Here is a 25,828-nt window from a genome sequence, read left to right on the forward strand (position 1 = left end):
CAGCGTCTGCACTGCGTGCCAAAGGCCTTGGGTTCAATCCCCGCTGGCAGCATCTCCAGGCAGTGCTGGGAGAGAGCCTCTGTCTGAATCCTTGCAGAGCAGCTGCCTGTCAGCGTAGACAGTATCAGGCTCCATGGGATCGATGGTCTGGCTCATAAGGCACCAGACTGAGCAGCTGCATGCTGCGGGTGTGTCAGACCTGGCCCAGAAGGTTGGGTTTTGAAGGCTGGGCCTGTGTGAGGATGCTCAGGCTGAGGTGGGGGCCAGAGGGGGAGGGGGGGCTGTGTAGCCGAAGAGCCCTTGAGCCTCTGGAGCATCACTAATTCCTTCCATGTAAGCAGAAGCCATAGATCAATATGTGACAGCGCTGAGGACGCAGGAGAAGGCGGCTGCCCAGGGACCCATCTGCGGGCGGATCCTGAACAAGCCAGCCAGGAGGAGCATGGCAGGACCCCCCCCCCAAGATCCTCCATGCCACCCACATGCATGTATTGCACCTGAGAATCTCAGAGGGTGGGGGCCTTATTTGCAGGAGCCCACCTGAGCAGACATCCCCACCTGCCCAGAAGAGTGGAGGCTGCCAGCAGCTCCAGGGAGGGAGGCAGGTGAGGCCAGGCCAGGTGCAGGGGGAGGGGGCAGAATCCCCGGAGCCAGGAGTCAGGAAGAGGGCAGGAAATGGAAAAATCTGGACCAGGTAATGAGGTGCCTGAGTGTCACCTGGAGCTCTTTGAGGAGGGGGTGGGGGGGGGGCAAACTTGGCAAGAGAAAGAAGAAGCTTGTGCTGCTTTGAGGGCCCATCTCCTCCCTCAGAGTGTTTTCGATTTCTGTACAGACATTACGGCGCTGGCTCCACCCAGCCCCAAACCGATGCTTATTTTTTAAACAACAGCAACAACACATGTGCAACCAGTGCTGGATTTATGTATAAGCTAAACAAGCTCTAGCTTAAGGCCCCTCTCTCTTGGGAGCACCAAAAAAATTTAAAGGGGAAAAATGGATGTACATTTCCAAAATATAAGATAAAAAAGAAATAAAACAAAACCTACATACAGCAACAGTTGTGTGTTGTGTAGGCTCCTGTGATGTTAAGTCATGGGCCCCGCCTGCTTGCCCCTCCCTCAAATATCACTGGTTTGCTCATTTCTATATAAAGTGTGCAAATGGCTTTAGATACCTATTAGGTCCATAAATTACCATCAAGCACATATTCAACAACAACAACAATTTGTTGTTGACAAAGGGCCCCATTACCTTCAGGAGCTGAGGGCCTCATCAAACCTCAATCCGGCCCTGAGTGCAACTCTCTCCCTGTTGGCCATGCTGCCCAGAGGGGGCTCAGCTCCTCTCTCTTCAGAGCAGATCCATCCCGCTCTCCATCCATCTCCTCCTCTGACTTGTAAGGAGTGGGGGGGGGGGGGGAGAGGCATTCCTGCTCTATTGGCCCAGGATCTGATGTGGGAGGTGGCAAATATGCCCCCCTTCTGCATGCGGAGGCCAACTTTGCGCTGAGCTGGCTGAGTGCGTGCCCATGAGCAGAGAGTCCTGGGAGGGTGTCCTGTGCCCTCTTGACCCATGGAAATGGACCTCTGCTGCCACTAGCAGGGGACTCACCGGCTGTGGGGTCAGGGCAGGACAGCCAGCCCTGTACCTTGTGCTGAAGACTTGCTTGCCCTATGATGGCACCATCCTGCACCCAACAGACCCAGGACTCTTGGCCCAGACTCTGCCACAGCAACCCTCACCAGCCAGGCATGGGATGGGCACTGTGAGTGGCTACCTTCAAAGCTGTCTACACCTCGTGTTCAAATTCTCTGAGAGGGACTATTTTTTTTTGTCTGTGAAGCAGTGCATAGTTGGGGAAAGGGAAGACTGCTGGACTTTTAATAATTGGAAAGGGGCTCTCTGCCACGAAGGGCTTTGAATGGGGAGCCTGGTGGGCTCAGCCTGGGAGCACAGAGACCTTCAGAGGTGGAAAGGCAGGGCCTGCTCTGGGCTTGCCTAGGAGGCAGAAGACAGACCCTGGGGTGCCCAGGGAGGGAGGGAGGGAGATGCCACCCCTCCCCTTTGCCAGCCAACAGAGCAGGCTAGGGCTGGGGGGCTGCCTGGGCGCATCCTTCCAGGCCCAGATGGGCAGCTCCCTGCACCTGGCTCAGCAGGACCATCCAGGCTCCCCGGAGCAAATGGGGGGGGGGGGGAGGAAGGAAGGAAGGGAGGGAGGGGGCCTGCTGGTGATGCTTCACAGCGGATGCTGGCACCGGGCACATCCCCCACCCCAAAGCCACAGGAGATTCAGCAGCACATTTTACATAAAGTTCAATTAAATATTTGCTTTGTAATTGCACAACAAATTATTCATAAAGGCCTAGGAATCTAATCATACGACTGCTCCGCGGAGCCTGCAAACGGCTTGGCACTCGGGGAGAATGACGATTGGGGAAGTCCTCTCGGCTCCCCAGTGCCAAATGTGGAACAGGCATGGGGGTGTCTGTGTGTGTGCTTGCCAGAGAGCCAGCTCCATCGGAAGGACAGTGCAGGGTGCGCTGGAGGGGGTGTCACTCTGCCCGTCAAAGAGGGGATGGGGTCCTGCCAGACAGAAATCCCCAAAGGGGCAGACTCTCCCTGCAGAATCTTTCTTGGAGATGCCAAACCCGAAGAAGAAGAAGAAGAAGAAGAAGAAGAAGAAGAAGAAGAAGAGGAGTTTGGATTTGATATCCCGCCTTTCACTCCCTTTCAGGAGTCTCAAAGCGGCTAACATTCTCCTTTCCCTTCCTCCCCCACAACAAACACTCTGTGAGGTGAGTGGGGCTGAGAGACTTCAGAGAAGTGTGACTGGCCCAAGGTCACCCAGCAGCTGCAGGTGGAGGAGCGGAGACGCGAACCCGGTTCCCCAGATTACGAGACTACAGCTCTTAACCACTACACCACGCTGGCTCTGGAGTCATTTAGGGCTGGGATGTGCTATCATCCCCTAATGAAAATGCTCTTGGAGATCCGGAGGCGACTAATGGAAGCATCTGAAAGAAGAGACACGGCAGTGAGGGGCGACTTCACCTACCCTCACATGGACTGGCTACAAGCATGTTCTAGGCAGGACACCCTGGACCTAAACCGGAGTGGCTCCAGGACCTGGTGTCAGGCGTAATTGTTGTTGAACCAGCTGGGAGCAGGGAGCACAGAGCTATTAAACTGGACATATACAAGTAAATGGCCAATTGCCAAGAAAATCTAACATGGTCGCCTGCGATTTCAAGAGAGGAAATGCCCCCCAAATGAAGAGATTGGTAAAAGGGAAAATTGGAAGGCAAAGTCAAGAGGGTCAAATCACTCCAAGGCTTGGGAGCTGTTTAAGAACTCAATCTGAGGAGGTCAAGTGGAGTGTAGACCGCAGACCAGGTCAGGCACCGGGAGGCCAAGGGGGCGAGAGTGGTCAACAGGCAGGGGCAGAGAAGCTGCAGCAGGCAGGCAGGAAGGCGTCCTTAAAAATATGGAAGAGAACAAATAGGAAGAGAAAGCTGAGGGCAGCTGGACACACACTCTGGACTTTAAGAAGGCCAATTTTGAAAAGCGGAAGGAGCTACTGGGTGTGATTCCATGGTCAGAAATATTCAGTGAGAAGGGAGTCCAAGAAGGATGGGAGTTTCTAAAAGGAGAAATATTGAAGGCCCAAACGCAGACAACACCAACAAGAAAGGAAAGTGGGGGGGCATCTAAGGAAACCGGCGTGGCTGCAGAAGGAACTTAGAGATGTTAAGAAGGGCATGCATAAGAAATGGAAGAAAGGGGAAATCACAAAGGAGGAGTAGACACAAGTAGCCAACAGCTGCAGGGGGAAAGTCAGGCTGGCGAAAGCTCAAAATGAGCTCAGGCTTGCAGGAGAAATTAGAAATAATAAAAAAAATGTTTCTTTGGCTATATCTGAAGTAAGAGGAAGAACAAGCAAGTGGTAGGTCCTCTGTGTGGGGAAGACGGAGAAATGCTCTTGGGTGACAGAGAAAAGCTAGAACTACTCAACACACTTTGCCTCTGTCTTCACCCAAAAGAGAGTGATACCCAACCTGGCGATAACAGAATAAATGATTTCAGGAGGGAGCTGCAGCCCAAGATAGGAAAAGAAGTAGTAAAGGAATACCTAGACACTTAAATGAATTCAAATCTTCATGGCCTGATGAACTGCATCCAAGGGTACTAAAGGAGCTTGTGGATGTAATTTCAGAGCATTTGTCTATTATTTTTGAGAATTCTTGGAGACCAGGGAAGGTCCCTACAGACTGGAGGCGGGCAAATGTTGTCCCCATCTTCAAAAAGGCAAAAAAAGAAAACCCAGGGAACTACCAAGTGGTGAGCTTGACATCAATACCAGGGAAGGTCCTAAAAACAGCAGTCGGTCTGTGAGCATTTTGAAAAGGATGCTGTGTTTACTAAGACCCAGCATGGGTTTCTCAAAAATAAGTCATGACAGACCAATCTGATTTCTTTTTTTAAATGGAATTACAAACTTGGTGGATCAGGGAAATGCTGTGGAGATAGTGTATCTTGATTTCAGTAAGGCTTTTGACCTAGGCCCCCACGATATTCTTGCAGAGAAGCTGGTAAAATGTGGGCTGGATGAGATTAACTGTTAGGTGGATTTGTAGCTGGTTGACGGACTGAACCCAAAGAGGACTCATGAATGGTTCCTTGTTGTCCTGGGGAAAAGTGACAAGTGGGGTGCCACAGGCTTCTGTCCTGGCCCCGTTGTTGTTCAATGTCTTTATAAATGACTTGGATGAAGGAATTGAGGGGATGCTCATCCAATTTGCAGATGACACCAAACTGGGAGGGGTAGCTCCGCAGAAGACATAATCCAAATTCAAAATGACCGTAACAGATTCGAGAACTGTGTGCAAGCTAACAAAATTAATTTCAGTAGGGACAAATGCAAGGTTTTGCACTTAGGCAGCAAGAACCAGATGCACAAATATAGGATGGGGGACACCTGGCTTACTAGCAGTGCCCATGAAAAGGATCTAGGGGTCTTGGTGGAACACAAGCTGAACATGAGTCAACAGTGTGATGCAGCAGCAAAGAAAGATAATGTTACTCTGGGCTGCATCAACAGAAGTCTAGTGTCCAGATCAAGGGGAGTCATAGTCCTGCTCTCTTCTGCCTTGGTCAGACAAACATCTGGAATACTGTGTCCAATTCTGGGCACCACAATTTAAGAAGGATGTTGAAAAGCTGGAAGGTGTGCAGAGGAGGCCAACCAAGATGATCACTGGTCTGGAAACCAAGCCTGATGAGGAACGGTTGAAGGAGCTGGGGATGTTAACCTGGAAAAGAGGAGGCTGAGAGGAGATAGGATAGCCATCTTCAAATATCTCAAGGGCTGTCACATGGAAGATGGAGGAAGCTTGTTTTCTCCTGCTGTGGAGGGTAAGACTCAAACCAATGGCTTCAAGTTGCAAGAAAGGAGATTTCAACTAAACATTTGGAAACTTTTTGACAGTGAGAGCTGTTTGACAGTGGAAAAGGCTCCCACGAGAGGTGGTGGACTCTCCTTCCTTGGAGGTTTTTAAGCAGAGCTTGGAGGGCCACCTGTCTTGGATGCTTGAGCTGAGATTCCTGCATTGCAGGGGCTGGACTAGATGACCCGTGGGTCCTTTCTAACTCTATATGAATAAAAACTTTGGCATAATAATAATAATAATAATAATAATAATAATAATAATAATAATGTGTAAGCAGACAATAAGGGCTGCCAGAATAAGGGATGCATTTTTTATCATTTTAAGTTGCTTTAAACAGTTTTTAACATTGTGCAATATTGTGTTTGAATATGAATGCTGTGCTTTAATTGTTGTTACCTGCCCTGGGAGCTTAGGGGGAAGGGCAAGTAATCAACTGTAAGAATAATGATGAATTTGAGGAGTGCATCGCTAGAAACATCAAGACCAAGAACAAGGAGTTCTTCATGTACGTTAGTAGCAGGACGTGGTTGGACTCTTCGATGACCAGGGAGTCAAAGGAGAGAAGCTGGCTTTCTTTGCACCTGTCCTGGAAATGGAAGATGCAGGGCGATCCCAGTGCCTGAATTAATTTTTGCAGGAGAGGAGTCTGCAGAACTGAGGTAGATAGCGGTGACGAGAGATTAAATTCTAGGTCTAATAGGCAAAATAAATACTGACGAATCGCCAGGTCCAGATGGCATCCACCTGAGAGCTCTCAAAGAACTCAGATGTGAAATTGCTGATCTTCTAACTGGGGAACTTGTCCCTCAAATCAGCCTCCATACCTGAGCCAGCTGCGAAAAGGGCATTAGGCCTCTGAATGGCAGTTGCTGGGAATCACAGGTGGGCGGGGGCTGTTGTTGCAGGCTCCCCCCTGAACCTTGTGGCCAGACCCTGTGGGGACTAGATGGGCCATTGGTCTGAACCAGCAGACTCCTGATGTTCTTATGCGCTGAGCACAGCAGCACTTTCCCCGCTTGTGATTCTAGAGGAGAAGACAGCCGCCATGACCAGTAGCCATCACTAGCCTTCAGCTGATCTAAATTCCTTTGCGTGCCACTGGAGTCAGTGGCCAGAAGCAGCCAGGCAACCACAAATGCCACAGGTGCCTCCAGAGAGGCGGGCTTCACTTGTGTGGGAAGACCAAGGAGGTAACGGAATGTCTTCCGGGAAAAGGAGGAGAGCAGAGGGGCTTGATGTTCTGGAAGCAAAGTCTTGGTGTGAGGCATTGCAAAGTGAGATGGGCAGAGCCAGTCGAGAGCTGTGGATGCTGACACAACAGCAGTCAAGGCCAGGCAGGTAGCAGGTCAGCTCAGTTCGTGTTGCAGAGAATGTCCAGTGGAGGTGTTCAAGTGCTGTCTCTTCCATTGGTTTTGATTCCCTTGGGAGTTTGTGGCCTCGCCTTCCTTGGAGGTTGGGAAGCAGAGGTTGGATGGCCATCTGTCCGGGATGCTTGAGCTGAGATTCCCGCATTGCAGGGGGCTGGACTGGATGACCCTTGGAGTCCCTTCCAACTTTACAATTCTGTGACCACCACAAGGGCCAGTCCACAGGAGAGGGGCTTGCTTTTGTGGATAGGAGGGCTTGCTTGGCGAGGAATGGAGGCGGGAGGGCAGGGGAATCTCCCCAGAGAACGCCACTCACTGCAATGCTCTTTCACACACTGGTGGGGAATCTGAAGGCTTAAAGGACATATACTGGGGACTGATAGACCTTCTGTCCTGCAGAGGCATGGAGGGCCCAGTGAGGGATGGACACCCCTTGCAGGTCAGAGAGGAATGCTGGGGAGGCAGATTTGCCTTGGGTGCCAGAGCTGGAATCTGGGGGAGGCCGAACCCCAAGGGAGCCCCCACTGGCGCCCCTGAGCAGCAGCAGAAAGCAGGACAGGCCCTGTAGAAACCTTTTCCCAGGCGGACGCCACGGCTGGCACAGCTGCCTCCCTGCTCATCAATCACGCGGACAAGGTGGGCGGGAAGGCGGGCACAGAGGCTGCAGATCCCCTGGCAACAAGGCCGGCTCCCCACCCCCAGCAGGCGGCTTCCAAGCACGTCAGAAGAGCCTGCAGGATCAGGTCATCCAGCCCAGCATCCTGTTCTCACAGTGAATGTTGGCCCAGTGACTGCCTGTGAGAAACCAGTGAGCAAATCCGGAGCAGAAGAGCCCTCTCTCCTCCTGCAGTTTCCGGCAGCTGGGATACAGAAGGACTGCTGGTGTGATGGAGGAGGAGGCTGAAAGCCGGGGGTCTTCATTGCAGGGTCCCCCCTGTGTTCTGCAAGGCAAACCAGGGAAGGGCTGCGGTGCCCCAGGCTGCTCTGGTGTGGCACTGGAGGCTTCCCCAGGCCACACTGGCATCTCCCTTCTGCCAAGGAGCAGGGCCACTGCTGGGCTGAATGGAAGAGGGCCCTGGAGAGCCCGGGCAAGGTGCCCTGGGTGAGGAGCAGCCTCTCCGGGCTCTGGATGGGCCAGGAAAGCCAGCCCAGCTGCCCCCTGGCACCAGTGCTGGCTGGGTGGAAGCAGAGCATGGTGGCAGCAGAGTCAGGCCAACGGGGACCCAGCTGGCCATAGAATCATAGCATTGTCAAGATGGAAGGGATCCCAAAAGTCATCAATCCCAACCCCTGCAGCGCAGGAATTTCTGCTAGATCATACATGACAGATGATCACCTACCTCTGCTAAAAACACCCAGCATCCAGTTCTCTCAGCGGCCAAGCAGACGCCTCTGGAAAACCAGGGAGCAGAATGCGAGCCCTTGCTTGCTTTTCAAGAAATGGCATTCAGAAGCCCTGGGGCTCCAGCTGGAGGCAGAGCCCAGCCGTCCTGGCCAGGAGCCCTCCCTGGATTGCTCCAATCCTCTTCCAAAGCCTCTTCTGCCTTCTGGGGGAGCAAGTGCCCTGGTCTGCCTCTGCGCTGCATGAAAATGGGCTTCCTTTTAGCTGCCTCCCTGGCAGGCACCCATCCCCCACTCCCCCAGGGGCGGGTCAGGAGATGGGAGACCCCTCTGTCCTGGCACCTTCTGGGGGCAAGCCATCACTCCAGCAAGAGCTCCTCGCTTCTGGCTGAACTCTTCCTCTTCCTCTACGGGATAAGAAATAATCAAAACAAAACGCAACACCCCCCCCCCCCGCCGGCCCTGCGTTCAGCATCGGGACTCCTCTCCACGCCTGGGGCCAGGAAGCGCCTCTTCTGGGGTGTCTGCAGCCTCTTCAAACAGGCCTTGAGGAGTTCGTGTCACGGTCCTTCAGTCAGAGCAGCTTTCCCAAGGAGCAGGAGAGATGAAAGCAGCCTCTGCAAGTTGAAGGAAGCCTTTGACTTTCAATTCTGGCAGACAAAGGAGCAGAAAAAGAAAAGAGAGGTTGGGTGGGGTGGGGGGAGGAGAAGGCCAGGAGCAGCCACCGCCCAGCAAGAGGACTCCTGGGGGTGGGGTCCTGCCCACACAAAGTGGGGGGCCATCCGTGGAGACAGAGTCGGGGGGGCAGGGTGAGCTGCTTCCTTTTGACAAGGGAGAGAGATGCCTTTGGGGTCCTCAGGAATTCATGGCAGCAGCGCCTGGAAGCGGAGTGGGTACGTGGGGCTGTTTGCCAAGGCTGCCTCCTCCTGCCCCACAGAGCTCCCCCTGGGAATGGGGAGGAGGAGGGCCTCTCCCACTCCTCAGCCCCTCCCAGAAGGCCACTGCTCTGCCAGGATGGCTCTGCTCTGCCTCCCCACCAGTGATGCTTCCGGGTACCATTCCCTGGAAGTCTTGCCCTCAAGTCCTGCTTGCAGGCTTCTCCCCTCTGGGGCACCTGCTGGGCTGCTGTGAGGAGAAGATGCTGGATGCTGGGTCTGAACCAGCCTCAGGGCTCTTCTGATGAGGTGGGGAGAGGGGTAGCAAGGGGGACCACCAGAGCCCTTTCCAATCCCACCTGGCTCCCCTGGACAGAGCTGCTCCCGTCTCCTCTGACTGCCAAGGGTATTAATTTGAGGAGGGGGTGCCTCTCATGCCCAGGAAAGAGGGCAGTCTTGGCTTGGGCCTCTTGGCCAAGATTTGAGTCTTAAGGGCCCAGGAAGCACGGGCATAGCCAAGGGGGTGGGGGAGGCATCTTCCCCCCTAGATCAAGTAAAGCAACAGAAATACTTAACTGACTAATCACATCAGTTCTGCCCCCCCAACAAAAGTCCTGCCTCCCAACCAAGTTCTGCCCCCCCCCCCGCATAAATCCTGGCTAGGAAGGAGTTATATAAATTGCATGGCTCCCCCTTTCTCCTTCTGCCCTCCCTGGGACATCAAAGCAACGCAGGAACCACGGCTAGAGCATCCCTGAGAGGTGGGCATGATCCGACCTCTGAAGAAAACCTCCAAGGTCGCCCAGTGGGAAAATAGTCAGTGGCAGAGCAGGACGCTTTCCGGCATTAAGCCTTTTGTGGGGAGGGGGCTGAAACATGGGGTAGCAGTGGGGGGGGGGCAGGGAGGAGCAGCTGCTCCCTCAAATCAGTAAAATGCAATAAAAATATGTAGCAAACTGAGGTTCAGACCCCGCTAACAAAGGGCTTGATTCTCTCCCCCCCCCCAATTCCTGGCTACCCTCATGGACTGAAGCGCTGCGTTCCCCGTCGGAGGGCGAGTGGTTCCCGCCGGGTCCGCGAAGGAGAAGCTGCCCAAGAGCGCGGAAAGGAGGCTGGGCAGGCTCGTTCTCCTTGTGCCCGCAGGGGGCGCTGCGACACCGGCAGTGAGCGGCCTCTCGCCTGGCCCGACCCGCTCCTGGCCCACGGCGCGGCAAGCACCGTTCACACGTGACGCAGAATCAACACTGGGCAGCCAAGTCGCGCTCCACTGCCGCCGTTCCCGCGTGACACGCGTTTACTTGCTTCGTCCTTAAAGGTACCTAACCCTGGAGAAACAGGCAGAGGTCTTGCTACTGGGCAGCTGCTCCTGCCGTTGGGGGGTCCGGAGGAGAGAGATTGGGGGCGGGGGGGGGGCGCCAGAGGCGGCTCTTTCGGCCACGGCGCCCATGAAAGACTCGGTTTCCGTCCCGCCCAACACCCTCGGGCGCTTAGCCCTCGAGGAAGCGCGGGCCGGGACCCCTAAGAAGAATGGCGGGCGTGCTCTTGAGCGCGTGCAGAGCGCTCAGCCTTCCGCACTGAAAGAGCGGAGCTGGAGGAGGAGGTTGTCCGCCCGGGCAGCCTCTTTTTGCGCGGAGAGCGCGGGCTGTTTGGCGACGGGGAGGGCGCCCGCGGCGTGGGCTCGACGGGGCATAGCGGGCAGAGCACGAAGGCGAGCAGCGCGGCGCCCCGTCGCCGCTGGAGGGAGCCAAAGGGCCGCCGTGGAAGAGCCGCCGTCGGCGCCAGAGGGCGGCAGGGAGCGGGCGCAGCCCCTCCGGTTGCCGGTGGGGGGCGGGGGGCGGGCGGAGAAGGGCCCCGGGCGGCGGAGAAGCCGGGCCGGAGCGGGGCGCAAGAGGCTCTCTCCTCCGCCTCCTGCTCGTCCTGCGGCGGCGCCAGCCCCGGCCGCCCCACCCGTCCCCGTGGATCCGGGCCGGGTGCCGCCCCCGCCGCCCGCCGAGCTCCCTTCTCTCCGCGCGCCGCCGCCGCCTTCGTCCCCGGCGGCGGGCGAAGCTGAGCTCGCGGATTCCCGGGCCGTGCGCTCTGCGCGCTCCAGCGGCGCCGGGGCTGGGCGAGGCGAACGGAGGGCTGGCCTCGCGCCGCGCCGGCTGCAGCTCGCCTCGCGCTCCGCCCGCCGCCGCCGCCACCGCGGCGCTGAGCCGGTGCCGATGCCGCCGCCACGAGAGGAGCTGTCGCCGGAGCATCGCCCGCCGCCCAGGTAAGAGCAGCCGCCGCCGCCGCCGCGCCGGGAGGTGGGCGCCCGCCCCGTCGGGCAGCAGCGGAGGGCGTCGCCGCCGCCGCCGCCGAGGAGCGCAACTTTCCGCCGCCGCTCGGCAAACTTTGGCGCCGCCTCCGCCGCTCTCGTCGCCGGCGCTGCTCCCGGAGGAGACTGCCCCAGGCCCCTTGGTGGGCTGGGGGCGTCGCTGGGCCCCTGTCCCTCGGGGCGGCGCCCCCTTTCGGGAAGGGCGAGGCTCCTGTGGAGGCAACCCCTCGCCTTGCCCGCGCGCCCCTAGCCGGGCCTGCCGTCGCCAGGTAGCCTCGGGAGAAGAACCAGTTGCTCCGGTGCCAGGCCTTCGGGTGGGGCCCCCCGTTAGTCTGCGGAGAGGGGTCCCCCAAGCCTGGATTAAAAGCCCCTCTCCTTCCACTGCTGCTTCTCAGCCGGACCTACCTCGCAGGGGTGTCGCGGGGCTGGAAACACTGCCTTGGCTCGCTCGGGAGCCGCGGCTTTCCAAAGCTGGCTTCTTGTTCCGACGGCAGCCGCGGTTCGCTTCACGTGCCTCCCCGTCCCGCCTCCGGTCGCCCAGCAGAGACCCCGGCCGGAGCCCGGCTGGTTGGGCTGGGGACCCTCGGCCAGACTGGGGGGACATGGGCGGAACAGGGGGGGGGGGCCGCAAGCGGGAAGGGTCCTGACCGGCTTGCCGTGGTTTGGAGAGACGTGTGCGAGAGACGGGGTCTGCCCGGGAGCGGAAAGAAGGGGGCTCTTGCCGGGAGGGGTCCCTTTGGAATTTTTGCTTGCCCCTCCCATGAGGTGGTTTTGGGCCTTGGAGAGAGGAGCCTTGCCAGCCCTCCCCCGCATAACCAGGAGCCCCCACCCCAAGCACCCTGTCCTTGCCTAGACTCTGGGGCGCCCCTTCACGATTCTTTGGGGAATGAGAGGTTGGGGGGGGGCCGTCTGCTTGGGACATTTGGTTCTCTGGACGCTGTGGGGCATCTTTGGGATTCCCTCTGCTCTCCGGGGGGGGGGGCCGCACCCCGCAGTTAGGAGAAAGTCGTTTTGGGGAGGAGTCCTTAGCGAGGGTGGGGCATCTAAAGTGTGCCCCGCCAAAGGTGTGTGTGGGGGGGGGCTGACTGTGGCAGGGCCCACTCTCCCTCGACGTACCACTTTGGGGGGCGCTGGGCTGGACTCGTCAGCAGATGCTCCCCCCAGGAACGGGGCCACTGAGCCATTCTCTCTGTCTGCGTGTGCTGTCTCTGGGGGGCCCTTCCTCTGGCGAAGAGGAGCAAGTCCTGGTCGGGGGGGGGGTCCTGCGGGCAGGAGGGCCAGGCAGTTCTTCACCTGAGCAAGCGTGGCCAGAGAGGGACCCCCGCCCGCCCCCGCTGGAGACTTCCAAGTCCTCTGCAGTGCCGCCCAGGTAGCACCAGGACCCCTCACCTGGATTGCAGGGGATGCGGAGGTCTAGGGGGGATTTACGCCGCCCCCCCCCCCGCACGCACGATCCCCGTCCAGGTCTGCCCTCCTCTCCCCGCTCCGTCCCCGCCTGTGGATGTTCCCAGTCCCCGCACGTGTCGATGAGAGCCAGAGACCAAGCCGTTCCGTGTTTATTTTTAATCGGTTTCTGGTAAATTTGACTTTGATCTCCTGGCAAGGAGCTGCCGGGCTCTGCGGGGCTCCGGAGTCCGCTCGCGTCCCTCCATCTGCTGGACCCTCGCGAGGAGACCCTTCGGAGCGCTGCCTGCTCTCGGTAGGGGAAAAATAGCACATTTTTTGGAGGGGGGGAGGGGGGCTGCTGCTTTGGCTGACCCGCCGCTGCTCCTTCCAGAGACACCCGCCTCGCATTGAGGGGGAAGAGCGGGTTTCCTTGGCGGAGGGGGGCCCCTCACCCCCCGGAGCAGCCCGTTGCCCCACAGCTTGTGGGGCGCTGGTGTCTGTGGAGCTGGGAGTCGGTGCTGCCGGGGGCACGCCTGCTTGCTCGTGCACCGGCAGGCGCGGAAGCGGCGAGGCTGGCGCTGCCTGGGCGTGCGAGCGCGGCAGCGGGCGGCCAAGTTGGGTGCGGATCAACTCTGCGCGGCCGCGGGAACTCCGCGCTCAGCCGGGCCGCTCTCCGGCGGCTGCCCCTGGACGGGTGAGTGGCTGCCTGCCCGCCCCCCGGCCGGGCCTTGCTGGGGGCAGGAGGGCGGCTGCTCTCTCTCTGGGCGCGGGGTTTGCCTTTGCGAGCGTGCCTTCTGGAATGGCAGAAGCGGGAAGGGGAGGCTGCAGCGCCCCTCATGTAGCTCCCGCGCCCTGGGGGGGCTGCTGGCTTTGCCCCCTTCGGCTTCCGAGGGGCGGGCGGGAGGAAGTCCTTGACTGGACCACTTCTGGCTCCCAGAGTCGGGCTCCTAATTTGAGGCAGCTGGGAAGAAAGCGCAGATATAAATTTAATAAATAAGAAAGCCTCTTTTGGCGGGATCTGGCGTGGGGTCTGTTGCCTGCTGAGGGGCTGTGTGCGTGTGTGAGTGCTTGGGCACGTGTGTGAGAGAGTGTGTGGCTGTGACCACGCACGTGCCTGCCCACACCCGCCAGCCCCCCCCCCCCTTGCACAGTGTTGTTGCTCTGTTCTTCGCGCTTGGGGGGATGCGTTGCAATGATCACCGGTGTGAGCGCTGTGTTTGACGGTAGAACAATGTGGTGATGGATCCGCGGAGCTGAAGGGAGCCTCCATCTTCAGAGGCAGTCAATCTCTGATTCTCAGATGCTGGGAACAGGCAGCAGTGCGTCTTTGTGCCTGCCTGGGTCTGTGGCTCAGGGGCAGCGCAGGGGCCTGGCATGTAGAAGGTGCTCCACAGCGGGAGACAGCAATGCTTCTGGAAACCGAGACTGGAAACCACGGAAGGAGAGAGCTGCTTCTGTGCTTGGGTCGATCTGGTTGGCCATTGTGAGAAGAGGCTGCTGGGCTGGATGGGCCCTTGGCTGGATCCTGCAGGCTCTCCTTGTGTTCTTCTGCCTGGGTTCAGCCTCTGGGGTCCCCCAGCAGGCCCGGGAGAGACTGCTCTCTGAAACAGCCCTTGCTGCCAGTCTGTGCCAGTCTGCCGGTCCGTGGCCAGCCTCGCCTGATGTCTGCTCCCTGGGCTCTTATCCTGTTGGGCCTGGGAGGCTGCTTTCCAGCCAGACAGCTCTTCCGCTCACAAGACCCAAAGAGGCACCCAAGTGGCTCAGGCGGATTGTGCCTCTCTGGGCAGAAGCACAGAGTGCAGCTTGGCTGTGCTGCTTGAGCGAAGGTGCCCCCCTCCCCCGGGCTGGCACTGATCTCTCGTGGGGCAGGGAGACTCGCCCCTCTCCTCGGAGGGGGCTTGGGGGTGCTTCTTCTGTGGGCGCAGCCGTGCCAGGCAGCTCCCCTGCTTCCTTGTTCATGCCCACCTGGAGCTTCCTCCCTCTGGGCTTCAGGCTTTGCAAGAGTCCCACGGGAGCGATTCAGCTGAAGGAGGCACAATTGCCAGAAGCCACACGGGGAAGGGTCCCTGGGGAGTCCGGAGAGGCAGAAGCAGTGCTGGCAAATGCCCGCTGCTCCTCGGGGTGGAGGGGTGGGTGGCACCCGGGGGGAGCAGGGCAGTGGGAGGGAGCAGGGCCTGCGCTTTGGTGCTGAGCCTAGTGGGCTACAGTTGCTCAGGGCCATTTTCTGATGAGCTGGCAGAAACTCCTTCCCCCTTCCCTGTGCACTTCTGTGCTTCCTCTCTCCTGGGCTCTCCTGTTTCTGACCACTGGCAGATGCTTCCCTTGCATTCATTTTGGATGACTTCTTGCTGCTTTAAAAGTCCCCACATGGGAAGCATTGTTCCTTGGGCAGGGCATGCTTCAGGCTCTGAGTGAATCGATCAGCCTGGGGGGTGGGGGGCTAAGGGGAGCCAGAGCCTGCCCCCAAACAAGGAAAGCCACGTGGGGAACCCTCAGTCTCAGAAGGCTGCTGCCCCCACCCCAGCCCAGCTGGCAAGTTGGAGGCTGCAAATGCTTCTGAATCCCAGTTGCTGGAAACTGGGGAGTGGGCTCTCGCACTCGGGTCCTGCTTGAGGGTTTCCCTTTGGGCCGCTCTGGGAACAGGACGCTAGACTAGGTCCCGCTGGGTCTTCTGATGTTCTGCTCCAGCAGTGGGTTGTCCTGGGCAGACGGCGGCCGCTCAGCCTCTCTCGGCCCACCTGGTCCCTGTCATTGAAGGGGGTTGGACTGGATGTCCTCTGAGGTCCCTTCCAACTCTGCAAGTCTAGGTGCTGGGGGAAATGGGGGTGCTGAGCTGCTCTAGAGGCTGCCAGTCTGGGCCCCGGAGGAGCGTCCTGCAGGGGGCCTTGAGAAGGAGAAGCCCTTGAGGGAGGAGGGGGAGGCTGCCTGCCCCCTCCTGCTCCGTTTGGGTCCTTGGCCCGCTGACGACCACGCTGGGCCCTTGTGGGTTATAAAGACTCTGCAGAGTTTCAGCCAAATGACAAGAGAGGATGTTGGCGCCGTGCCTGCTCCTGAATCATTCATATTGGGTGATAAATTTGAAGAATTGTTGCCGTCTTGAAGCGGGTGAGGAAGAAGCTCCAGAGCAGGAGGTCAGGGAGTGGCGAGTTCACAGGAAAGACTTGGGGCTCTTTAAGCAGGACAGGCTGGGGCTGGGGGGGGGGGGCTCTCCTCCATCCCCAGGAGGGGAGCAGCTGCATGTCCCCAGTGCGCGGGGCGGGGGAGATCCCTGGAGAAGGCTCCAGGGAAGCTCCTGGCGGGAGCCTGGGGCTCCAGGAGGCTGGGGCTCCCACCCCACCCAGCACACTGGCAGGAGCCCTGGCAGTGCCCGCCTGAGCAGGGCTGGGACCAAGAGCAGGAGGGCAGGTATGAGGGGGTGGGCCGTGGTGGGTGGACTGTGGGCCGTCCTGAGAAGGAGCAGCCGTCCAGGATTTTGGGAAGGGAAATCCAGTGTGGCTGACCTGAGAATGGCTTGCGGTTGTCCCATGAATCTCAAGGAGGGTTCTGGGCGGGGGGGGGGGGGAGACCTGGCCAGCTTGGGTGGGCCATGAAACCTCTGTGTCCACAGAAAGCCACAAACTTGTGGCTTAATGGGTGCATGCTTTGCAGCTGGTTGCAGGAGCAGTGCAAGTTGCATAATGCGTCTGTTACTCGGACGAAAGTTGGGGACCTAAATATGACTGTGTAGTGGATTGACCTATGTTGAGAGGCCTGGGGGTTGGGCTGGATGATCCTTCCAGCACTAGAATTCTATGATTCCATACAGCGAGGGATGCTGAGGGCCACCTGAGGAACCCAAGGGCCAGAGTTAGCTGGGGAATTGATTGGCTGCCATGCTGTGGGCCCAAAAGCCCTCCATGGAAGGGAGGGGTGCTTGAATCGGGGAGCAGGCAGGTAGAAAGGGCAGGGAGGGAGAGGCAGGCTGGAGCAAGATTCAGGAGGCATGCAAGGAAGGGCGGGCCTCCCTGGGGAGAGCGTTCCACAAGGGGAGCCAGCACAGGAAAGGCCCTGTTCAGAAGCTTTGCTGCCTCCAACCGTGGAGACAGAACATACTCATCATGTCTTTATTTTATTTTATTTTATTTTATTTTATTAATACCCCACCTTTCCCCCTGACAGGACCCAAGGTGGCTTGCAAGAACCGCTAAAAATATAGAAAAACCAATCATTCAAATACAATTAAACATTGATAGAACTAAAACTATGTATAAAACATGTTTAAAAACCATTAGTAGCCATCAGTAACCCTCTCTGGTGCCTGGATCCCAGCCATCTCTGACCACCCTGGTAGCCAAGTGCCTTCACTTATTCCTGAATTGCAGGGGGTTGGACTAGATGACCCACGGGGACCCTTCAGACTCTACGATTCTAAGATTCTGAGTAAGTTTCATGGCAATAAGCATGATTAGGGTCAGGCGGCTGGAGAGTTGGCAAGAGAGAGCACCTGGAGCGTGTGGTGCTGTTTCTAAGGCGAACCCCCCTCCCCCCCCCGCTGCCCATTCCCGGGCTGAATGCTGCTTGCAGACCCCGCGGTCAGATCCCCACTTGCCCTTGGCTTGCTCTGGATGAAGGCTTCGTGCTTGTTTATTGCATTTATCTCTCACCCTTTTCACCAAGGAGCTCAGAGTGGCAGACGTCTGGCCAGGCCTGGGGCTGCGGAGGGCTCCCTTCCCCCACTGGACTCTGTGCTGTGGGGCTCAGTGGCTCTGGGGCAGAAAGGGCACTCTCTTCCAGAGGCCCCCTTTGCCCGCGCAGCCTGTTCTCTGAGAGGCTCCAACACGGTGCCTGGGGAGGCAGAGGGTGGGCAGGCTCTGCTTTTGGGTGCCCCCCTACCTGTCCTGTGAAGCCCCGTCGGAGCCTCACCCCCCCCACGCAGCCAGGGCTGGGCTGGCTTGCCTCTGGAAGGCCCCTTTTGTGGCGGCTGTGGCATCCCTATGGCAACTGCAAGGCATGCTCAGGCAAGGAGCCAAGTTGCTGCTTCCTGGGCTTGGGGGGGGGGGGCGGCTGCCAGAAGCAGCAGGTTCAGCTCATTCTTCCGCAAACAATAGACCCACTTGGTCTCTGTCTCAGGAAGAAGCAGCTTTCTGCTGGGAGGGGTGGGCGTCTCTGCCTGAGTCTGTGCCCCTGGGACTTTCTGAGCCAAGTGCCCATTTTGGGGAGCAAAGGGACCCCTGCCTCTTTTCAACAGGCCTGTTCCAACTATGGGGCGCTGCCACCTGATGACATCGCCGTTGCCCCAGAAGTTGTCCCTGCTAACCTCTCTCTCCATTTCCAAATCCAGCCCCATGTTCTGCTGAAAACCCAGGAAGGTGACATTCTACAGGCCCCACCCTCTGTGCAAGAGCTTCCTCTCCCTCCCACCCCAGGCCAGAAGTGGGTGCCTGAGCCCCCTGGGCGTGACATGGGGCTGGGGAGGAGGTGCAGAGGCCCATTCTGGACAAGGCCGTGTGGGTCTCCTCAGGGAGAGATCTGTCTTCCTGGGCCCATAAGCCTCTTGTGGAAGGCCAGCCCCTCTCCTGATGAAGAGAGGGCGACTGGAGCCCAGCAGCAGCTGTCCCAGGCCTATGCAGTTGCTGCTGTGCACCCCAGGGGCTCCCCCCCTCAGGGGCCGGACGGGGCAGAAACGCCACCCTGACGAGGTGGTCCTGCCCTTTGCCAGCGCAGCCCAGCTGTCCTGCAGAGCTGCCGGTGGCCGTGCTCTGGCCAGGTGACCCGCAGTGCCTGCTAACAAGCTGCCTGGAGGGTCACTGGCCTGCCCCCCGCTTTCTCGCTGGCTGTCTCGCTCGCTTGGGAGCTGATGAGCCAGGGCCGGCCAGGCTGCCGCTGCCTTGCTCTGGGTAATTAGTGCTGGACGGCAGGCAAAGTCTCTCCTCGCAGCAGCCGAAAGTGGATCCGTCAGCAGGCAAAGCTGCCCAGGCTGGGTCTGCTCCAAGGCTGGCGAAGTGCACTGGCCCCCCCCCGGGAGGGGGGCAGGGAGGCGGCTGGAGCGGATGCTTTCCAGTAAGTGGCCTGCTGAGTGCTGTGCCTCTTTCTGAAGCTCTTGCCCCCAGCTCACGGCCCCCCCGGAAACTCAGGGCCCTCCTGGGTGCCTGGTGCAGCACTGAGGAATCGGGGAGGGGGAAAGGGGCATGTTTTTTTTGGGGGGGGGGCATTTGGCCTTTAAGATCCCAGGAGCCTTTTTGTCACTTCTGATTCTGCAGAGGGGAAAAGGGGTTGGGGGGCAGGAGGGGATCCCGGCAGAAGCCCTTAATGAACCTTCCAGGGCAGCAAAGTCTCTCCTTCCTTGCAGGAAGCATCACTGGCAGGCTGTGGGGCAGCCCACCCATTGCAGGCAAATGCCGGCCCCCAGATGCTGAGGGCTCCCAGTTTCCCTCTTCCTTTCCCCCGGCTGAAGCCTCCTGGCCAAGGGCTGCTTGGAGGGGGAAAGCAGGCAGGAAAAGGGAGGTTGCCCCCCCCTCATTTGCTCCAAATGTTTTCTCCACTCTCTGGGGCATTGCGGTTTGGGGAGGCACATTTGCTTGCTCTCATTGTGATGCCGCTGCGGGAGCCTTTGCGTATTATTCCAAAGTGGGGCCCGTTTCCCCTGGGGCTGCTTAGCTGGGTCTTCCCATATTGGAACTTTATGCAGAAGGAGGGTAAATGGCTGCCTTCATATTTAAGCAGTGTACAGTGGTACCTCGGTTTAAGAACAGTCCTGTTTAAGAACGATTCGGTTTACAGACTCTGCAAAACCAGAAATAGTGTCCCGGTTTGCAAACTTTACCTCGGTCTAAGAACGGAAGCTGAACGGTGGAAGTGCACCAGCGGCGGGAGGCCTCATTAGGGAAGGCGCGCCTCCGTTTAAGAATGGTTTCGGTTTAAGTTCGTAAACTGAGGTACCACTGTATAAATCTGTGACCTAGCAGGAGCTGCTTTTGTGCTGGGGACGGCTGGTGGCCGCGTGGACTCCTGCTCGGAACGGGGGCTCCTGTGCAACTCAGCTGTGGGGACTCCCAACCCAGCTCACCCAGCCCAAGTAGGGTGGCTGCTGTTCTGCTTCTGCATTCCTGCTCATGTCCTTGATTTTCTTGATTCCTCCCTGTTTCAAAGTCATGAAGTTCTTCTATGAATTCCAGCCCCGTCCTCCAAAGGGGCTGCAATCCTGTCTGAATTTGCTTGGCTTGGCTTGCGGGCTCCGTAATGATCAGCCCTGGAACCAGGACACATCCCCAAGGAAATGCCTAGGCTGCTGCCTCGTGATCTAGCTAAGCTGTTAACTACCGTGGATCTAACAGTTGAGGCCTCCCTTGGCCCCCCCCACCTTTGCCGCTCTCCCACTCCGCGTGGGGTCTGAGCAGGTCAAGGCCTCTGGCTGCCCCGGTGCTCAGGGCACTGTGGGAATGCTGGGAGAGATGGTGAAACAGTTGCGGCTGTTGGCGTGGGGGGGCCTCTGGCTTGGCTTGGCTGCCTGGCTCAGCTGACAGCCGCCTGCCTACTCTCTGTGGGGCAGCTATACTAGAGGACGCTACTAGAAAAATGGGGTGCTGGTACCCCATATGACTGTGCCAGCTGGTGGGGATGGTTGGGCATGTGGCATTCTTCTGCTGCTTCTGGGGTCTTCCATTTCTCAGCCCCCCCCCCCCAAACCTGATATTCGAAAGAGACAGGAGAGTTCTTGGGTCCTTGGGAGACCTGCCAGCCTTGGATGCTGCCTGCAGCTTGTGCCTCCTGGTGGCCCATTGCAGGAGGTGCATTTTCTGGGGGTGGGGGTGGGCTGCCTGCCTCTCTTGCCTGCCTGTCCTGCCCCCAGCAGTGGGCACCCGAAGCTCCCCTCTCTCTGGTAGAGCTGCTGCGGCTGGGAGAGCGAGAGGAGGGGGGCTCTTCCCGGGTGCCTTCCCCTTCAGAGGAGGCCGGCTGCTTGGCTGCTTTGTGTGCAAAGAGTTCTGACGTTCTGCTCATCAAACAGGCTAAAGAGGGACAAGGGAGGTGAGAGCAGCCAGAGGAGGAGGAGGAGGCAGCAGCGGCAGCCTCTGGAACAAAGGGAGCCACTGCGAACCAGCCAGCGAGCAGAGGCAGCAACAACCTGCGGAGTGGAATTGCAAAGAGGCGGAAAGTGTGTGAGGCAGAGGCAGGCAGGACCGTGCGGGGAGGGGGGGCTGCTGTCTGGCATGCATGTGTGCGCACGGTGCTCAGGCGGCAAGAATCGCCTCCGTGATGCTCTCCCTCTGCGATGCCTGGAGAGGCCGGGAAGGAAAGGCTGCACCTCTGGGGGGGGGGGGCAGGCAGGCAGGGGAGGGGGCTGGAGGCTGAGCTGCCCGTCTGTCTCAACAGAACCCTCACTGCCTGGAAGGACTGTCCTTTCCTGCTGGCATTGCCCAGGGGCCTGGCTGGGGTGGGCAGTTTGCTGCTCCCTTGCCAACGCCAATTAGGTGGGCGGGTGGTGTCTGGGGTCACACATCTCGCTTCCACAGGCTGGCACCTGCCTGGCACCCATCTTCAGCCCACCTTCCTCCTCTTTGCATCTCTGCCCCCCCACCATGCTGCTGTTGCTCCAGCCCCCTCCTTCCCCTTCTCCCCCCACACCTACCTTTTTGTCCCCCAGCCTGCCTTGGGTGCTCTTGCATTTAGCATTTTCCCAAGTGCCCCTCGGGTGACAGTGATGGAGATCACAAGAGATCATTCGCCCCTGCGCAGGACTCAAGGTTTCTGCTTTGTGGAGGTCCACCTGCCAGCCCCAGGAGAAGAGCTCTTAGGGGGCAGTCCTGGGGCTTGGGCCGGGCAGAACCTGTGCCAAGGTGGCAGCTGCTGCCTGGTGGGCACTGCATGGCAAAGGTCACAGCTGGGCCCCTTTGTACTTCCCAGGACTGTTCTGCTGCGAGGCTGTTAATTGCTTTTATCTATGGATGGCTTTCAAATCCCACCTTTTCCTCCAAGGAGCTCAAGGGGGAGAACATGGGTCTCCCCCTCCTCGTTTAATCCCTACAACAACCCTGTGAGGTAGGTTGATAGGCGTTGACTGGTCCCCAAGGTCACCCAGTGAGCTGCATGGCTGAGGAGGGTAGATTTGAACCCTGGTTTCTCAGGTCCTAGCTTGACTCTCTAATCTCTACACCCCACTGGCTCTCGATTGCTGCTGCCCCATTCCAGGTGTTGAGGGCTAACTGAGGTGCCGAGTGCCCAGGTGGTTGTGCCAGGGGTGCCTGGTGACTTGGCTGCCCCGCCCCAAGGTGGACTCTGCCATTCCGTGCTTGTGTGGTCTCCTCGGGAGCCAGGTGTGCACCAGGGAATGAAGAAGATGCAGCAGCTGCACCAGCCCCACAGGATGGTGGCAGAGGGAAGTTGACTGGTGACTTGCGCCAGGCAGACCAGGTCTTCCTCTGCCAGGGGCTGCCACCCAGTTTGCCTCAAAGGCCATTCTTCGGTGCAAGCTCCTCCGAGAATGGGCTGCCCTAGATTCCAGTGGGTCCTGGAGGGCATGGAGCCCAGGGTTTCTCCAGCTCTTCAGTAGCCAGGAGTTGGGCTAGCGGTTGGCATCTTCTCCAGCCTCATCTCTGCTTGGCTTGAGATGCTTTGAATCTTTAGGAAGGGGAAATGGGGGGGGGGCGTTTGTTGATGGGGGGCTGTTCCAAGTGAGGGCTGATGAGGTTCAAGAGGAAGGTAGGCTATGTGTCTGGGAGTCCTGTGGCTGGAAATGCCCCCCCCCCCGCTTCAGTCCTGGCACCAGCTGCCCGCTGGGCCTCCCTCCTTCCCGCTGGGCCCCAGATCTGCCCCACTGGCTGCTTTCCTGGCAGGCCGCTTTGCCCAGCCCCTCTCTGCTATTCCGGGCTGGGGAGCACCTGCTGGCTTCTCCCAGGGGAGCTGGCTAATTACCGGAGAGAGGGCTGAGGGATCGATTCCATCTCTGCCTGGGGCTGGCTGGGGAAAAATAAATTGGATCCGGTCAGGTAAAAGCAGCTGCCCTCAGCGGGGCTGGCTCTGCCTCCTCAGTCTGCACACTCTCTCCCTGTCTCTGGGTGAGGAGCAGCAGCACCCCTGGTCCTCCTGGCATGGGGCGGGGGGGGGAGGGAGGACCCCCGCTTCTTCCCAAAGGCCCCTGTGTGGCTTCCTCCATCTCTTCCTCCTCCTCCTCCTCTTCCTCCTCGGAGGCCTGGCAAGGGCCCCCCGTCTCCTGCTCCGCAGACCCTTCTCCTCCTCCTGGCTGGCATTAGCATTCCGTTAGCGGACGGGGTCCGTGCAATTAAGGGGCGGGTGCAGCCGTTCCTCCTGCCTGGAGCCCCGGGGGACGGGCCGTGCTGGGGGCCGGGAGGCGCGAGCGTTCTCTCCCGGGGACGGATGTCACAGCACAGTGGCCGCCGAAATGGAAAGCTATTAATAATGATCCTGGAACTTCACTTCCATCAGCTGTTTATTTAAAGGTGCTCTGTATTCCCAGGCACCTGATTTATGTGGGCAATAAGAGGCGTGGGGCTGGGATCACTTTTTTAAGGAAGGCTAATGGGGTGAAACCATCACACTGCGACAGCGGAGATCAAGCTGGGAAAATGAGACGGGAGACGGGTGTAAGCATTTGCCGCCGTTATCGGGGATCCGCGCGGGCGATGGAGCCGTTGCCGTAGCGCTGTGTGTGTGTGTGTGTGCTGGGAGGGGCCCCTCCGCTCTGCTGCTGGCAGCATTTACGAGGCCTTTTACGCCCCTTCTGCCTCTCCTCTCCCAGCTGGATTTATTGGCCGTGAAAGGATATAAAAATTTGATTCTACTAGACAGGACGCTAAAAGCCTGTTTCTTGCATCAGGAGTGCGCAGGGCGTCTGCAGCTGCTGGGAAGGAGGAAGGTGATGTGCTGGAGAGCGGGCGGGGGAGGGGAAAGGGGGCGGGCGCTGCCACAGACCCCCCCCAGCCTGGTTGCCATGGGCTCCTTCAGGCCACAAGGATCCGCACCCCTTGGCCCGGATCTGGCTGTCTTGAGCCTACAGCCCAAACCGCTTTCACAACCCTATGAGGCTGGTGGGCCAGTCTTGCCAGAGCGGTCTGCTCAGACTGGCAGCATCTCCAGCCCCTCAGGCCTTTGCGGCTGTTTCCCTGCCTGGCCCACGAGATTCCCTCGGGAGGGGTGGACTCTCCTTCCTTGGAGGTTTTTAAGCAGAGGTTGGATGGCCATCTGTCACGGATGCTTTGGTTGAGATTCCTGCATCACAGGGGGTTGGACTGGATGACCTTTGGGGGTCCCTTCCAGCTCTACCATTCCATGATTTCTCATTGAAGCTGGAGTGGATGCCCAGGATTGAGCCTGCAGCCTCCACTTCTGAATAGCAAGGCCTCTGTCCCGGAGCTCCAGCCCCTCTTGCAGGGACCCTCCATCCTTTCTAGGGACTCGCACCCAGGACCTTGCAGACATAGTGGGCAAGTGCCCAGAGGCCAAGGCTGCTGCCCAGGGGTGCCACCCAAGGCCAGCTGCTTATCCATCGAAGTCCCCAATGGCTGAGGACGACGCCATGTAGGGGGCTGGATTGCCCCACCCATCTCAGTGTTGCGGACCCTGGCTGGCAGCCGCTTGGCCTCGGGGTTCAGCCTTGAGGGTCTTCCCCTCCATACCTGGAGACGCCATCGGGGGTTGACCTTTCTACAAGGGCCCTTTTCCCTCAAGGGCCGCCTCCACCCATCAGGGACCTGCCCGCCCTTTTACTGAAGGAGGTCGCTTTATTTTAAAGATTTAGACCCCTCCTTTTGCCCCCCTTCTAATAACAAAAGAAACACTTGAATTTAATTGGAAAGAGCCCCGGGGGGCTTTTCTTGGCCCCCCCTGCCTGCGCCTGGCCGTCCTGCCGAGTCCATCCACTGCGCAGGTGTGAGATGGTTTTTAGATTACTAACCAGGTTCAGCTCTGCCTTAAAAAATAATAACAATTATCTGCTCTTTCGATCTTTTTTTTTTTAATTGGAGTTGTTGGTGCTGTTCTTTGGTGTTTTTGTCCTGACTGACGTTGGCTGCTTTGGAGTTCTCTGTGTGGAAAAGAAAATCAAGGACACCTTTTGCTTGTAGGTATAAATACACACAGAATCCAGCGCTCTGCAGGCCCGAGATTTTTCTACGCTCAGCCTTTGTCTCAAACCTGCAAGTGATGGGTGGGGGGCTTTTCTTCCAGCTGGCTATGGGATCAAAGCCCTTTGGCAGGAAAGAAATCCCCCAAGCAGGGCAGGAAGGCTGGGCTTTGCACGGAGTTTGTCCCCAGAGACCTCTATTCAAAGGTAGACTGCTTTGGGCCATGGAGGTTCAATGCAGCTATGGCGACTACTCGCCTTCATGCCCTGCTTGTGGGCTTCTCTCCCTGAGGCATCTGGTCGGCTCCTGCAGGAGACAAGACTAGGTGGACCCTCCTTGGTCTTCGTGTGGTGGTTAGAGAGATGGACTAGGGTTCAAATTCTCACTCAGCCATGAGTGACTTAGCCTAACCTACTTCACAGGGCTGTGGTGAGGATGTAATGTGGAGGAGCACAACCATGCATGCCACTCTGAGGTCCTTGGAGGAAGGAAGGTGGGATATAAAAGTGGAAGTAAACAAACTGCCTTATTTTCTTTCTATATATATTAAAATGTAAGGCTGTCGTCATGCTGCAGTTAGCGTGGCTGCCAGTAGAGGGCCACACCAATTCCAGCATGGTGATTCGGTGGCAGTCAAGCTGTTTAATGGGGAAGTGAGGGTGGGAGGTGTTTCACAGAATAGTTTGGCAAACCTTAACTTTTGCAAAGCAGGCTTCCTGTCCCCCCTCCTGATGACATCCTGGTGCTTTGGACTGCAGCTCCCATCAGCCCCGACTAGGACGGCTGAACAAGTTCTCGCTTTTGCCAGTCCTGGACAGGCTGCTAGTCTATTTCGTTGAGCACCCCCTGCCCCAGGTCCCTCTATTAGAACAGGAGAAAAATTGTGTCTTCACACTTCTCATAACTTTAGCAAGCGCTCTCCCATCAGATCCCTCCCCAAATTAAAACCTAGTAGCTTGTCCTTCTCCTTGCGGGAGGGTGGGGGAACTTCAGCGATTTGGGCTGCCCGCTTTGGCACCTGGCACAGAATCTGGATTTCCTTTTCCTTCTTTTTTTAAAG

General features: G+C 58.3%; 1 protein-coding gene across 4 annotated transcripts in view; it reads left to right on the plus strand.

Annotated features, from left to right (window-relative positions):
- The first annotated feature begins 10,259 nt into the window (after positions 1-10,259).
- The window catches only part of CDH22 (cadherin 22), a 95,585-nt gene continuing 80,016 nt past the window's right edge, over positions 10,260-25,828 (plus strand). Inside the window, exon 1 of one of the 4 annotated variants that reach the window (XM_083447343.1) lies at positions 10,260-10,345. The gene's annotated coding sequence lies outside the window, so the exon portion shown is untranslated. Of the gene's footprint in view, positions 10,346-11,200; positions 11,282-12,636; positions 13,026-13,316; positions 13,407-25,828 lie in introns of those variants that run through there. The other 3 variants (XM_083447340.1, XM_083447342.1, XM_083447341.1) reach the window with 3 other exon arrangements.

The sequence above is a fragment of the Podarcis tiliguerta genome (assembly GCF_965153285.1).
Source record: "Podarcis tiliguerta genome assembly, chromosome: 6".
NCBI classification, from domain to species: domain Eukaryota; kingdom Metazoa; phylum Chordata; class Lepidosauria; order Squamata; family Lacertidae; genus Podarcis; species Podarcis tiliguerta.